Source organism: Gopherus evgoodei, chromosome 12 (assembly GCF_007399415.2).
Source record: "Gopherus evgoodei ecotype Sinaloan lineage chromosome 12, rGopEvg1_v1.p, whole genome shotgun sequence".
In the NCBI taxonomy this organism is placed as follows: Eukaryota; Metazoa; Chordata; order Testudines; family Testudinidae; genus Gopherus; species Gopherus evgoodei.
Window position 1 is genome coordinate 32957412 of NC_044333.1, and position 12235 is coordinate 32969646.

The 12235-nt window shown below is 41.4% G+C and overlaps 1 protein-coding gene across 2 annotated transcripts in view; it reads left to right on the top strand.

Moving 5' to 3' along the window:
• CDYL2 (chromodomain Y like 2) overlaps positions 1–12235 on the top strand; it is a 78843-nt gene that overhangs the window by 42406 nt on the left and 24202 nt on the right. The gene's annotated exons all lie outside the window — the stretch shown is intronic.

Consider the following 12235-nt stretch of genomic DNA (forward strand, 5'->3'; position numbering starts at 1 on the left):
TACAGGTCCTTAGGGCAGCCCACTGTTAATCATTTGCCATGATGGAACAAATGGTTTCTTTTCCACTCATTATTTTTATTAGCCAATTTCTAGTCCGTGATAGTATTAGTTTCCTTAATAGCCTCTTGTGAATGACTGTCACGGCTTTCTGAAATTCCACATAAATCATGTTATATCACCCAGTTTTCCATTATCCACTACATTGTGGGCACACATTCAAAGAACTCTAGTAGGTTAGAGAGGTGCAGTATTCTTTTACATAGCCATACTGGGTTGCCTCATCATGGCCATCAAGGTGTTTTTAATTCCTTAATTTCCGTTTTGGTATTGTTTCAGTGACATGAGAGTATTCAGTATATTTCTTTGCTAATCCCATAACCTTGATTATTATAGTTACCCCAGCAGTTGCCACACTACACAACCATTGCTGTTATTTGGGTATTGCATAAGAAGTTCACACCTGGATTTTGGGAATTTAAAGCCTCACAAGTGAAACTTACCGAAATGTCCATTAACTTGAACCCTTTCAAGTGCGCCCACAGGCATTAATGCACCAATGTTCACATTAGCCAGTGAAGGTCTGAGGCTGAAAATAAGGCATCTATGTTCCAATCTGAGCATCCAAATGTCCTGTCCGGTCCAGAGAATGCTCATCTTTAAGCATATGAGTAATCCCAAAGGCTTCAGTGAGGCAACTCTCATGCTTAAAGCTGAGAGCCTGGGCTTCTGTGCTTTGCTGGGTTTGGGTGAAGGAGTCTGTTTGAAAATTAAGCTTCAGCTGTGTTATGTGTATAACATTTAAGTTGTTTTTTTCTTTTTTGTAGTTATAGGTTTTAATGAGTGAAGGTTTCTAATGCCTATTGCTCCTAATCCATTTTCATTTTCCAGTACACAATATATTTATTCAGAATGCAGTGGTTTTTACACATACCTTTCTTTTATATTTTAAGATCATTTTGTTAAAAGGGGAAAATAAAACGAGATCTCGAGGGGCAAATAAACTTTCATTTGTCCTCACTGGGAAAAAAAAAAAGTGTATCTCCCATTCCTTGTTGGAATAATACTCTTGACAAGTCTGTCCTGAAAAAAAAAGCCCTTCCTCGCCCTGAGCTCCTAGGTATGCAGACACTTACGGATATGGCTTATGGCATAACAGCAGATGGCCCGAACTATCTGAGAACATTTCTTTATAACGATTTTTACATTGTCTCTCCCCAACTCATAGCTCAGTGGTTTGAGCATTGGCCTGCTAAACCCAGGGTTGTGAGTTCAGTCTTCAAGGGGGCCACTCAGGGATCTGGGGCAAAATCAGTACTTGGTCCTACTAGTGAAGGCAGGGGGCTGGACTTGATGACCTTTCAAGGTCCCTTCCAGTTCTATGAGATAGGTATATCTCCATCACTTCTATTCTTGTGCTTTACACTCTTGTCTTGCTCCCTTCACTCCATTCTGTTCTTCCTGCAACCAGAAGCAAAGTGAAGCTGAATTTTGATCTCTACATTTTGAGCTTAGATCCATCTCCTCCAAAAGTTCTGTCTAGCAGCACTCCTGAGCTGATGATTCCATCCAGTCTCACTTTGCAGTGGTCAACATGCACAATGGAGGAGAGAAAAAGGGGACAAACTATGCAGCTAAAATAAGAGGGGAAGGGATAGAAAACAGGGGAGAGGAGGAGCAGGCAAGACTGATTAAAAGTAATGCTTTTTAAAGTTTTTTTGCTATAGGCTTTGAAATTTCTTCCATTCCTTGTCAGGAAGAAATTAGAGAGTGTGACAGAAACCACAGGTAAATCAAAGAAATCTGCATTGCTATTCATATCCAGCCGAGACTAATATGTTCTCCCCTCAGTTTGCACACTTACAGGAAGGCTTATTAGCAGTAATACAGATGCCAGTTGTGATAAGGGCATATGTCCACTTAGTACTGGACTGACATCACCAATTCCTTTTACATAGGACAGCAGCTAAGTCTTCAGTCATCCCCAATCTTGGTTATAGTCCACCCCATAGCCTAGAAGTGAAAGGCCCCATATTCCATCCCCCTGAACCAAAAGTGTCTTTCATACTATAGCAGTAATGAATAATTGAATTAACCTGATAATTAAATTTATGCGATAAGCTGAGTAACCCTATAATTAAATAACCTGTATTTTGTCTATAAAATACCACACATACTAATGGTGCTATAGAAATAAAATATGTTCGGGGACTGAGATTCAATGGCTCCCTAAAGTGGCCTCCACTAATGCATGCCCCGCTTTGGACACATACACTTGGATGGGCTATCACCTGCACACCCCACAGATACAATTTTCACCAACAGACCCATAGTGTACTTGTAGATATGTGTATGTGGACATGCACACACATACCTGCATGCACATTATTGGAGGTTTGGACCACTGTGCAGCCATGTCAGACTCAGCAGAGCAGCTGGGATAGTCACAGACACAGCTTTTGCCTCTGCATCCCATGGACTTGCTTTCTTCTCAGGATCTGCCGGATTGGGAGACTACACCTTTTGCCTACCATCTGCACTCTCCCTCCTTGAGGAGATAATTGCCTGGAAAAAATACTGCCTCTTTCATAGACTTCTCTGCCGAAGGGAAGAATCCAGCCCCAACCTTGAAAGCCCAGAACAAGTAGTGCTTACCATCTTCTCCTGTTATCTTTTAAGGGAATCAACAGCTGGTGATAAAAGCTTCAAGCACCTCATAATGTACATTAATATCTATATCTTTAAAATTCTAATGTTCAACCCCACCTTTAAATACATTTACCAAAATAAAACAAATTTCCATTCTGCATTCCTCCGCTTACTCTTAATTTTCCTTAATCACAAGATTACTGTATTTTATTAGTTCTGTTACCTAGAATGGCGGAACAGAACCATGTAACAACTGACTCTATGAATACTTATATCTGCCTCCATTAGGGTAAAAGCTTTTTGCCTGGTGGACATTAGAGAACATAGATCAAAATGACCTGAGCTGCACTTGTTCTGTCCACTAGGGGGCTGCACTTGCCATATACACTAGCTAGTCCATTTCAACACGCAGCATTGTAATTCCCATGAAATAGCCACCTCTTCTCAGCTCTTTCCTGTCAGTAAGTGTAAGGGTGTGCTGCAGGTTAATGTACACTGCTCTCTTGTTTCCTTTGCATCTCACCATAAACTCGGAACACCTGTTGTTTTGATGTTGCCGAGAAGATGCGTGCTGTTAGCCTTGCAGGTCTGGACTCTTGCATTGTGAATGACTGTAATAGGCCAGGCCATGAGGAAAAACAAACACTAGGTAAACTCTGTAATAGCTGTTCAAAAACTTTCTGTAGCTTGAAGCAGTATTCTGATGACATTTGTTGTCTTCTGTTATCCCATTTCTTATCTGCTTCTTTCATGATACTGCAATTAAGAGAGATTGTTGTGTCAAATTCCTTGACAGCATCAAATTTTTCCTTTAAATAGTCTTCTTCCTGCCCTGCTCTAGTTCTGCACACCATCTGCTGAAGAATGCCTGTTTGTTGTGTACCACTAACCTCTGTATCTTTCCACTATGAAAACCTTCATAGTGTCATGGTGTCCTTAATTTAAATACTCTCTATCAATCCAGTTTCCTGCTTTCTTTTTATTCCCCTTATTCTGTTCATTATAGGAAACAGTAAAATGCAACCAAAAATACTCACTTTCTCAGTGTTGTTGTAGCCAAGTTGATCCCAGGATATTAGAGAGACAAGGTGGGTGAGGTAATATCTTTTCTTGGACTAACTTCTGTTGGTGAGAAAGACAAGCTTTGGAGCTTTCAGGGCTCTTTTTCAGGTCTGGGAAACATACTCAAAGTGTCACAGCTAAACACAAGGTGGAACAGATTGTTTAGCATAAGTAGTTAACACATTTCAAGGAACCATTCAAGGTAAAGTGGCCTGTTAACACCCCTCCCATTGGGGATGGAGAGGGGGAGGAAGGAAGGTGAGGGAGGCAGCTGGGGGTGGAGGGTTATGTGGGTGAAACCAGACAAATCACTATGCTCTCGAATGAACTCACAGGAAAAATTATAACAATAAAAACACATCACCTGTGGGTGAGCACTTTTTACAAAGTGATCTGACCTATCAGTCCTCATCCTTAAGGGAAACCTGCACAACAACACTTTCCAATGGACTGAATAGACACGTTGCAGTAATAAACCATAAATACAATAATAATCCCAAACCCCTTAACTCCCACTGCCTTTTTCCTCTTTTCTTCACCCACCTATAACTGGAGGGGTGTTAACATGCCTCTTCACCTTGAATGGCCCTTTGACATAAGAACGGCCATAGTGGGTCAGACCAAAGGTCCATCCAGCCCACTATCCTGTCTACCAACAGTGACCAAAGCCAGGTGTCCCAGGGGGAGTGAACCTAACAGGTAATGATCAAGTGATCTCTCTCCTGCCATCCATCTCCACCCTCCAACAAACAGAGGCTAGGGACACCATTCCTTACCCATCCTCGCTAATAGCCATTAATGGACTTAACCTCCATTAGATTTATCTAGTTCTTTTTTAAACCCTGTTATAGTCCTAGCCTTCACAGCCTCCTCAGGCAAGGAGCTCCACAGGTTGACTGTGCGCTGTGTGATAAGAGGAACGTCCTTTTCTTTGTTTTAAACCTGCTGCCCATTAATTTCATTTGGTGGCTCCTAGTTCTTATAGGAACAAGTAAATAACTTTTCCTTATTCACTTTCTCCATACCACTCATGATTTTATATACCTCTATCATATCCCACCTTAGTCTCCTCTTTTCCAAGCTGAAAATTCCTAGCCTCTTTAATTTCTCCTCATATGGGACCCGTTCCAAATCCCTAATCATTTTAGTTGCCCTTCTCTGAATTTTTCTAATGCCAGTATATCTTTTTGAGATGAGACCACATCTGTATGCAGTATTCAAGATGTGGGCATACCATGGATTTATAAGGGCAATAAGAGATTCTCCGTCTTATTCTCTATCCCTTTTTGAATGATTCCCAACATCCTGTTTGCTTTTTTGACTGCCACTGCACACTGCGTGGACGTCTTCAGAGAACTATCCACAAAGACTCCAAGATCTGTTTCCTGATCAGTTGTAGCTAAATTAGCCCCCATCATATAGTATGTGTAGTTGGGGTTATTTTTTCCAATGTGCATTACTTTACATTTATCCACATTAAATTTCATTTGCCAATTATTTGCCATTCATGTGTGTTAACTGCTTATACTAAACAATCTGTTCCACCTTACTTAGCTGTGACATCTGGTCCAATAAGAGATATTACCTCACCCACCTTGTCTTACTTTCTCAGTTCAGTCTGGATAGAAATGTGTTGATTTAAGGAACTCTGCAGATGCGTAATTGATTACATGGCTCTAAAACTATTACCGAAAAACACTCCTGAGAGTTTAATGCAACAGAACTGTCTCTGGGACATTCATACTTTCATTTTCTCTTCTGGAACATTCTTGCAACAAGTGAGTAACAAACTTGGTTAAAGTATGGGAGACTCATCATTAGGTCCCTACCAAATTCATGATCCATATTGGTCAATTTCACGGTCATAGGATTTTTAAAATGTCATGATTTCAGCTATTTAAATCTGAAATTTTAGTGTTGCAATTGTACAGGTCCTGATCCAAAGGAGTTGTGGGGAGTTCACAAAGTTATTGTAGGGGCTACGGGGTTGCAGTACTGCTACCCTTATTTCTGCACTGTTGCTGGCGGTGGTGCTGCCTTCACAGCTGGAGAGCGGTGGCTGCTGGCTGGGAACCCAGCTCCAGCTCTGAAGGCAGAGCCGCTGCCAGCAGCAGCACAGAAGTAAGGGTGGCATAGTATGGTACTGCCACTCTTACTTCTGCGCTGCTGCCTGCAGCTCTGAGCCCTTAGTCAGCATCCACCACTGTCCAGCCTCCCAGCTCTGAAGGCAGCAGTGCAGAAGTAAAGGGTCACATGGGATGGTATTGCCACCCTTATATCTGTGCTGCTGCTGGTGGGGCGCTGCCTTCGGAGCTGGGCACCTGGCCAACAGCCACTGCTCTCCGGTTGCCAAGCTCTGAAGGCAGCGCAGAAGTAAGGTGGCAAATTGTGATTCTCCCCGCCCCCCATAACGTTGTGACCCCCCTGCAGCTCCTTTTTGGGTCAGAACCCCCAATTTGGGCAACGCTGGTCTCCCCCATGAAATCTGTATAGTATAGGGTAAAAGCACACAAAAGATCAGATTTCACTGGAGGAGAACAGATTTCACAGTCTGTGACACGTTTTTCATGAATTTGGTAGGGCCCTACTCATCAATTCTTAGCTAACAGGGTAGCTAGAGAGACAGTGTGATCTAGTGCATAGGGCATTTGACTGGGTTCTGTTCCTGGCTCAGCACTGAACTGCTGTATGACCTTAAGTGTGTCACGTCTGTTTCCTTTCCCACCCTTTGTTTCATCTTTTTAGACAGTATGACTATCGGGATGAGTTTTGTACAGCACTTAGCATAATGTGGCCCTGAAGTCAGCTGGGATCCCTAGACTAATATAAATTTTGTTCCTTTGATGACTTTTACTAGCTCTTCTTCCCAGTCTTTACATGGCTCTTACTCATACCTTCACAAGTTTTATTGCAGATTATTTATAACCCGGTATTTAATGTATAGACCTAGGTAAATTAAGGAAATATTGTCTCATGCTCTCTTTCACATATAAACTGACAGCACCAAAAAGCTGAACTAAAATTTTCATCTCTGTGCTTAGGCTGGGAAACCAAGTTCAGAGGTAGCTAAAGCTTCCTGTGTTTCTTTGTGACATCTCTAATTTATTTCACATACATTATTCATTGTTTAGGGGATGGTTAGCTGTACTCCATGCCACAGTCATTTTTCATCTTGACATATTAAGGTGTTAACTGTTACCCTACCATGTACTAACCAGGTGAAAAAAAGTTAGGCACCATTTTGGTTTAGGCTGAATGTTCAGGAGGAAGACGCATTATTTAATTATAGCTGCAAACATTGATATTCACTGTCTTGGCCCATCTCAAAGTAGATAACTAAATTATGTTTAGGTTCCAACAACTAGAGATGAGTGTCTGCATTCCATGCTGGAATACTGATATTGACAGACAGGCAACATTGTTCAGAATTTTGATACAGAATTGCACTATCATGAGACTATCAGACATTCCTCCCATAGATAATCCATGGATAGTTATTGGTATTTGTATCAGTTTTAGGTTTCATACAAAAACGACCAGACCTATTTTAGTTGCATTGGTGTAAATCTTTGCATGAAACCTAAAATTATAGGCAAAGTGTATGTCAGCTGACAGGATTTTAACCAACAGAAGGTCTACATGCAGTCTTCAGTGTCATTTGAGGAAAACATAAATTAGAAAACATAGGTGCCATTGTAGATTGCATGTAGACCTTCTGTTGGTTAAAATCCTGTCAGCTGACATACACTTTGCTTATAATAATTGCTGTGAGGTTAACAGCTTCTTTTGTCATATCTTTAACTTCCCCACTTGGCGCACTGTTTGAACAAAATGAGATGCAACAAATGATGATGATAAACTGATTGACGAGAGGCTTTTTGTTTTGATGGATTTCCCTTCAGAATTAAGCCCCCACCCTTCCCTTACCATCTGTACTTAGAACAGCTGTTGCTTATTCCTTAATAGTATGCAGATTACCAATGCAGTTAGCCCAAGGCTGCTTCCATCTCATGTCCATTCTTGCATCTAATTTCCTAAGTTCTTTAGACTTTATTGCAAAATCTCCCTCTCCAGCAGGCTTCCAGATGGACCAAACAACATAGTGAGCACGAAGCAGAGCAAATAGTGCATAAATGTGGTATTGGAATCTTTGTTCCCTCCCCACCCCCACCCCAAAAAAGAAAGAGAATTATTCACAAGTCCAATTATTCATTTCACATGAATGTTTGTACAAGAAATTTTGTTTATAAGAATGTTTGTGAAAAGTGAAATTGATGAATACCTAAGTATAAGTTTGCTTAAAGGTTCATACCAGAAGTTGTTCACAGATTTAAAGGCCAGAAGGAACAACTATGACTGTCATGTCTGACTTCTTTCCTAACAAGACCACCTATTCAAGTAGCCCTCTTGAAATTTCTTTGCTTTCCCATTAGGGTTGCCAACTTTCTACTCACATAAAACCGAACACCCTTGTCCCACCCCATGCCCTGACCCTTCTGAGGCCCCGTCCCTGCTCACTCCATTCCCCCTCCCTCTCTCGCTCACTCTCCCCACCATCACTCACTCGTTTTCACTGGGCTGGCTCAGGGGGTTGGGGTGCAGGAGAGGGTAAGTGCTCGAGCTGGGCTCTGAGGTGGGGCCATGGATGAGGGGGTTGGGGTGCAGGTGGAGGCTCCAAGTTGGGGGGTGGAGCCGAGGGGTTTGGAGTATGGGAGGGGGCTCTGGGCTGAGGCAGAGGGTTGGGAGGGGGTTTGGGCTCTGGGCTGGGTGTGTGGGTTCCAGAGTGGGACCAGAAGTGAGGAGTTCAAAGTGTGGGGGGGACTCTGGGCTGGGGCAGGGGTTTGGGGTACAGGGCTCTGGTGTGGGGCTGAGGATGATAGATTTGGGGTGCAGGAGGGGGCTCTGGGCTGGGGCTGAGGGGTTTGGAGTATGGGAGGAGGATCAAGGCTGGGGCGCAGGAGGGAGTCACGGTCCAGGCTCTGGGCTGTGCTTACCTCAAGCAGCTCCCAGAAGCAGCGGCATGTCCCCCCTCCGGCTCCTACACAGAGGCACTGTCAGGTGGCTCTGCGTGCTGCCCCGTCTGCAGGCGCTGCCACCGCAGCTCCCATTGGATGTAGTTCCTGGCCAATGGGAGCTGCAGAACTGGCACTTGTGGCGGGGCAGCATGTGGAGCCCCCTGGCTGCCCCTACACATAGGAGCCAGAGGGGGGACATGCCACTGCTTCCAGGAGCCATAGCAGGCAGGGAGCCTGCCTTAGCCCCTCTGCGTCGCTGACCGGACTTTTAACAGCCCAGTCAGCGGTGCTGACTGGAGCCACCAGAGTCCCTTTTTGACCAGGCATTCCAGTTGAAAACCAGACACCTGGGGACCCTATTTCCCATCTATTGTTTGTAAAAAAGTTACAGTCCTCTAGTCAGGCACAAGAAACAGTACCATGCATCCTAGATGACATATACTGTTAGCGAACAGAAAATAGATGAAGACCTAGATAAAGGAAGTTGGTTGCAAACAATGACAGGCTGAAATGCCTTCACAAAGTATTTGTGAACAATTCTGAATGTTGTACAAATCTGTAAAAGCCAGTCAGTCACCAGTGCTGCCGACACTTCTACACTGCTTATCGTTGAGCACATTAATACTCCCACTGCCTTCCATGGAACTCCTCCTCAGTCTAATGTTAAGCACATATGTGTTTGCAAGATTGAGACCTCAGTTTGCAAATAATTCATGAACAGAAAAAAAAGGAATAAACTACCAGACAAGTCATTGTGCTCTAGTAATGAGTCACTATAAACAAGGAAGAAGCCAAAAATGTACAAGTTATAATTTTTAAAATTTCAAGCATTAAATGACATGTGTTGTTGGCTTGGGATTTTTACATTTGAAAATAATTCTTGTCAAAAAAAAACAAACCTAAAGGCTTCAAATATTCTTTCTAAACTAAGGAACTAATTTAAATTTAATGTTTCAGTTAATAAACCGTTATTTAATTGAATATATCTGCTAGAGCTCTACGCGAGAGTGTTTATAATTTAACTGTAAAAAGTGTTTTATTGAATCCCTGAAAAAATAAAATTAACAAATATGTATATATTAAATCAGGCAAGACTTTATCAGCTGAATACTATTAGACATTTAATATAGTTTAGTACTAAATATAATAATTGCAGAGTATAAAGAGATATTTTACAGGACATGAACATCTGCAGAGTCCAGGGTTTAGTGATGGCTAGTAATGTAGTTGAATTAGCTACTCAGACATCAAGTAATGGAAATACTAAGACTATCTAAGGAAGATGGCTGGCTCCTGTTAGGGAATTTTTCATTATAAATTCATCATTACAGTCATCAGTAACAATGCGTTTTTAATTGGACAAAGAAGATCTAAGCTACGAAATTTACATCCATGTCCTAATTTCCATCCCTCCTCCTCAAAAAAATCCTTTAGCTTTTTAATACCAAAACCAGGAGGTTGGTTTACTTTACTGTAGAAGTAAGAACAAAATTAAATACAGATTCAGGTTTGGATGCAGACTGTACTCCTCTTTTTCCTTCCTGGACATTTGGAGTATTTTGGGACCATCTCCCCCTCTTTTTTTTTTTTTTAAATGGCCAATATATCAAGTAAATTAAGCAACTTTAACTTCTGCTTTTGTACAGTCTATATAAGAACTTAAGAATGGTCTGATCCAGTATGGCCAATGGTTCACTAGCCCAATATCCTGTCTTCTGACAGTGGCCAGTGCCAGATGCTTCAGAGGGAGTGCACAGAACAGGGAAATGTATCAAGTCATCTATCCCGTCATCCAGTCTCAATTTCTAGCAGTCAGAGGTTTAGGGACACACTGACCATCTTGACTAATAGCCATTGATGGACCTTTCCGCCATGAACTTATCTAATTATTTTATTCACCCATCATTTTTAATGGTAATGACATTTAAAATATCTGTAACTGCAAAAAGGAGACTTACAGAAAGCATGTGTTTAGGATATTTTTATGACTCCATAACACAGCCTTTGACCTACTTGTATATTGTTACTAATGACAACATATTTCCTGAATATCCCATAGGAATTATAAATATGAACAAAGCAGGAGTTACAATTTGCTGCAAGCAGAACGCAGGATAAACTGTATGTTTCTCAGTAAGATGCTGTTTTGTTGTGGTGGTTTTGTTTTTAAAGAGGAAGCATGTATTTCTTGTCATTGATTTGGTGTTTTCCTATCAATATGTGTTCTGCAAAATGGCATCAGCATTAATACCTTTTTTGCAGTTTTATGTTAAAAGTACAGGTGATTAAAAAGTCAGTATTTACCTCTATTACTACACAGTGGTATATGAGATACCACAGTTGTGTCCTAGTCCCCCTTTTGTGGGGAGGGGACTTTTATTAATGCAAAGTTACAAGAAGACATTAACCTACTTCGTTATATATTATTACTTATTAAGGATCAGCTTAATATTCAAAGAACCTGGCTAATGATTTTGGCTTCCTAGTTGGAGAGCCCTCATTCTCATAGTATGCTAAAAAGGGTGATCAAATTTTTAAAATGGCTATCCTCTTTTTGGCACTTCTCTTGGGTATATACGTGGTGTAATATGTCCTCTAATATGAGGACAGTATGTATTTTACTGTTCCACAATTCCATTGAAGGAGAAGTAATATTTTCCCAATAATGTGCAATACAAAGTCTTGCTGCTAACAGTAAAAAAAAGTTAATTTGTCATCCTGTTTAAAATGTAGATCCTTTACTGGAGCATTAGTTAAGCAGATCAGGGGACCTCAAGGAAGCCAGCATTTTGTCATGAGATGACTCTGTTTCTTGGACACAAACTTCACATTTACAAATATGTTTGCCTTTCCCTGAAGCCTCTCCAATGGAGTACCTTGTATCGAGTTGTATCCTAATTTGAGCATAATCTCAGATACCATAGTGCGATAACAGTGGGTAAAATACTACCTTTAATGGTGACTGCTGGAATTCTAAGGAAGAGGAGTATGATAGTGGAGTCAGCTTAGCTGTAAATGTTTGATATGAACTGTTCTATCTTGCTCTGAGTCCCTATAGAGATGTACAATTGAGGATCCTGTTCCTACATTAAAGTTGCCAAATGGAGTTGGCAATGGCTTTAGTTCTGTAAACAAGGAACAAATTGTATCTTAGGAAGAGGTGATATGGACTAAGTCAATCATGCTGAGCTTTTCCAAGGAAAATTGAATTAGAATTTTCCCATGAACTTGAGGGTTACCCCAAATTCCCATAAAAGAGCAGGGTACAGCTGCTCTTATTTTCCACTACAGGCATATCTATTGAGACTACCAGTTCCAAAATGCAATGATTGATCTAAATTGGAGTGGTCTTCTGCTCAGATCATGATAGAGCATTTCATGCTGGGATACACAGGCTGAACCGCTGTAGTAAAAATGAACAGTCAGAGGACACACTAGAATTCGTGGGCCACATTTGGTTGCTGGACACATTTTTGCCCACCCTTGGAATAGGATGATCTAGACATCAAGTG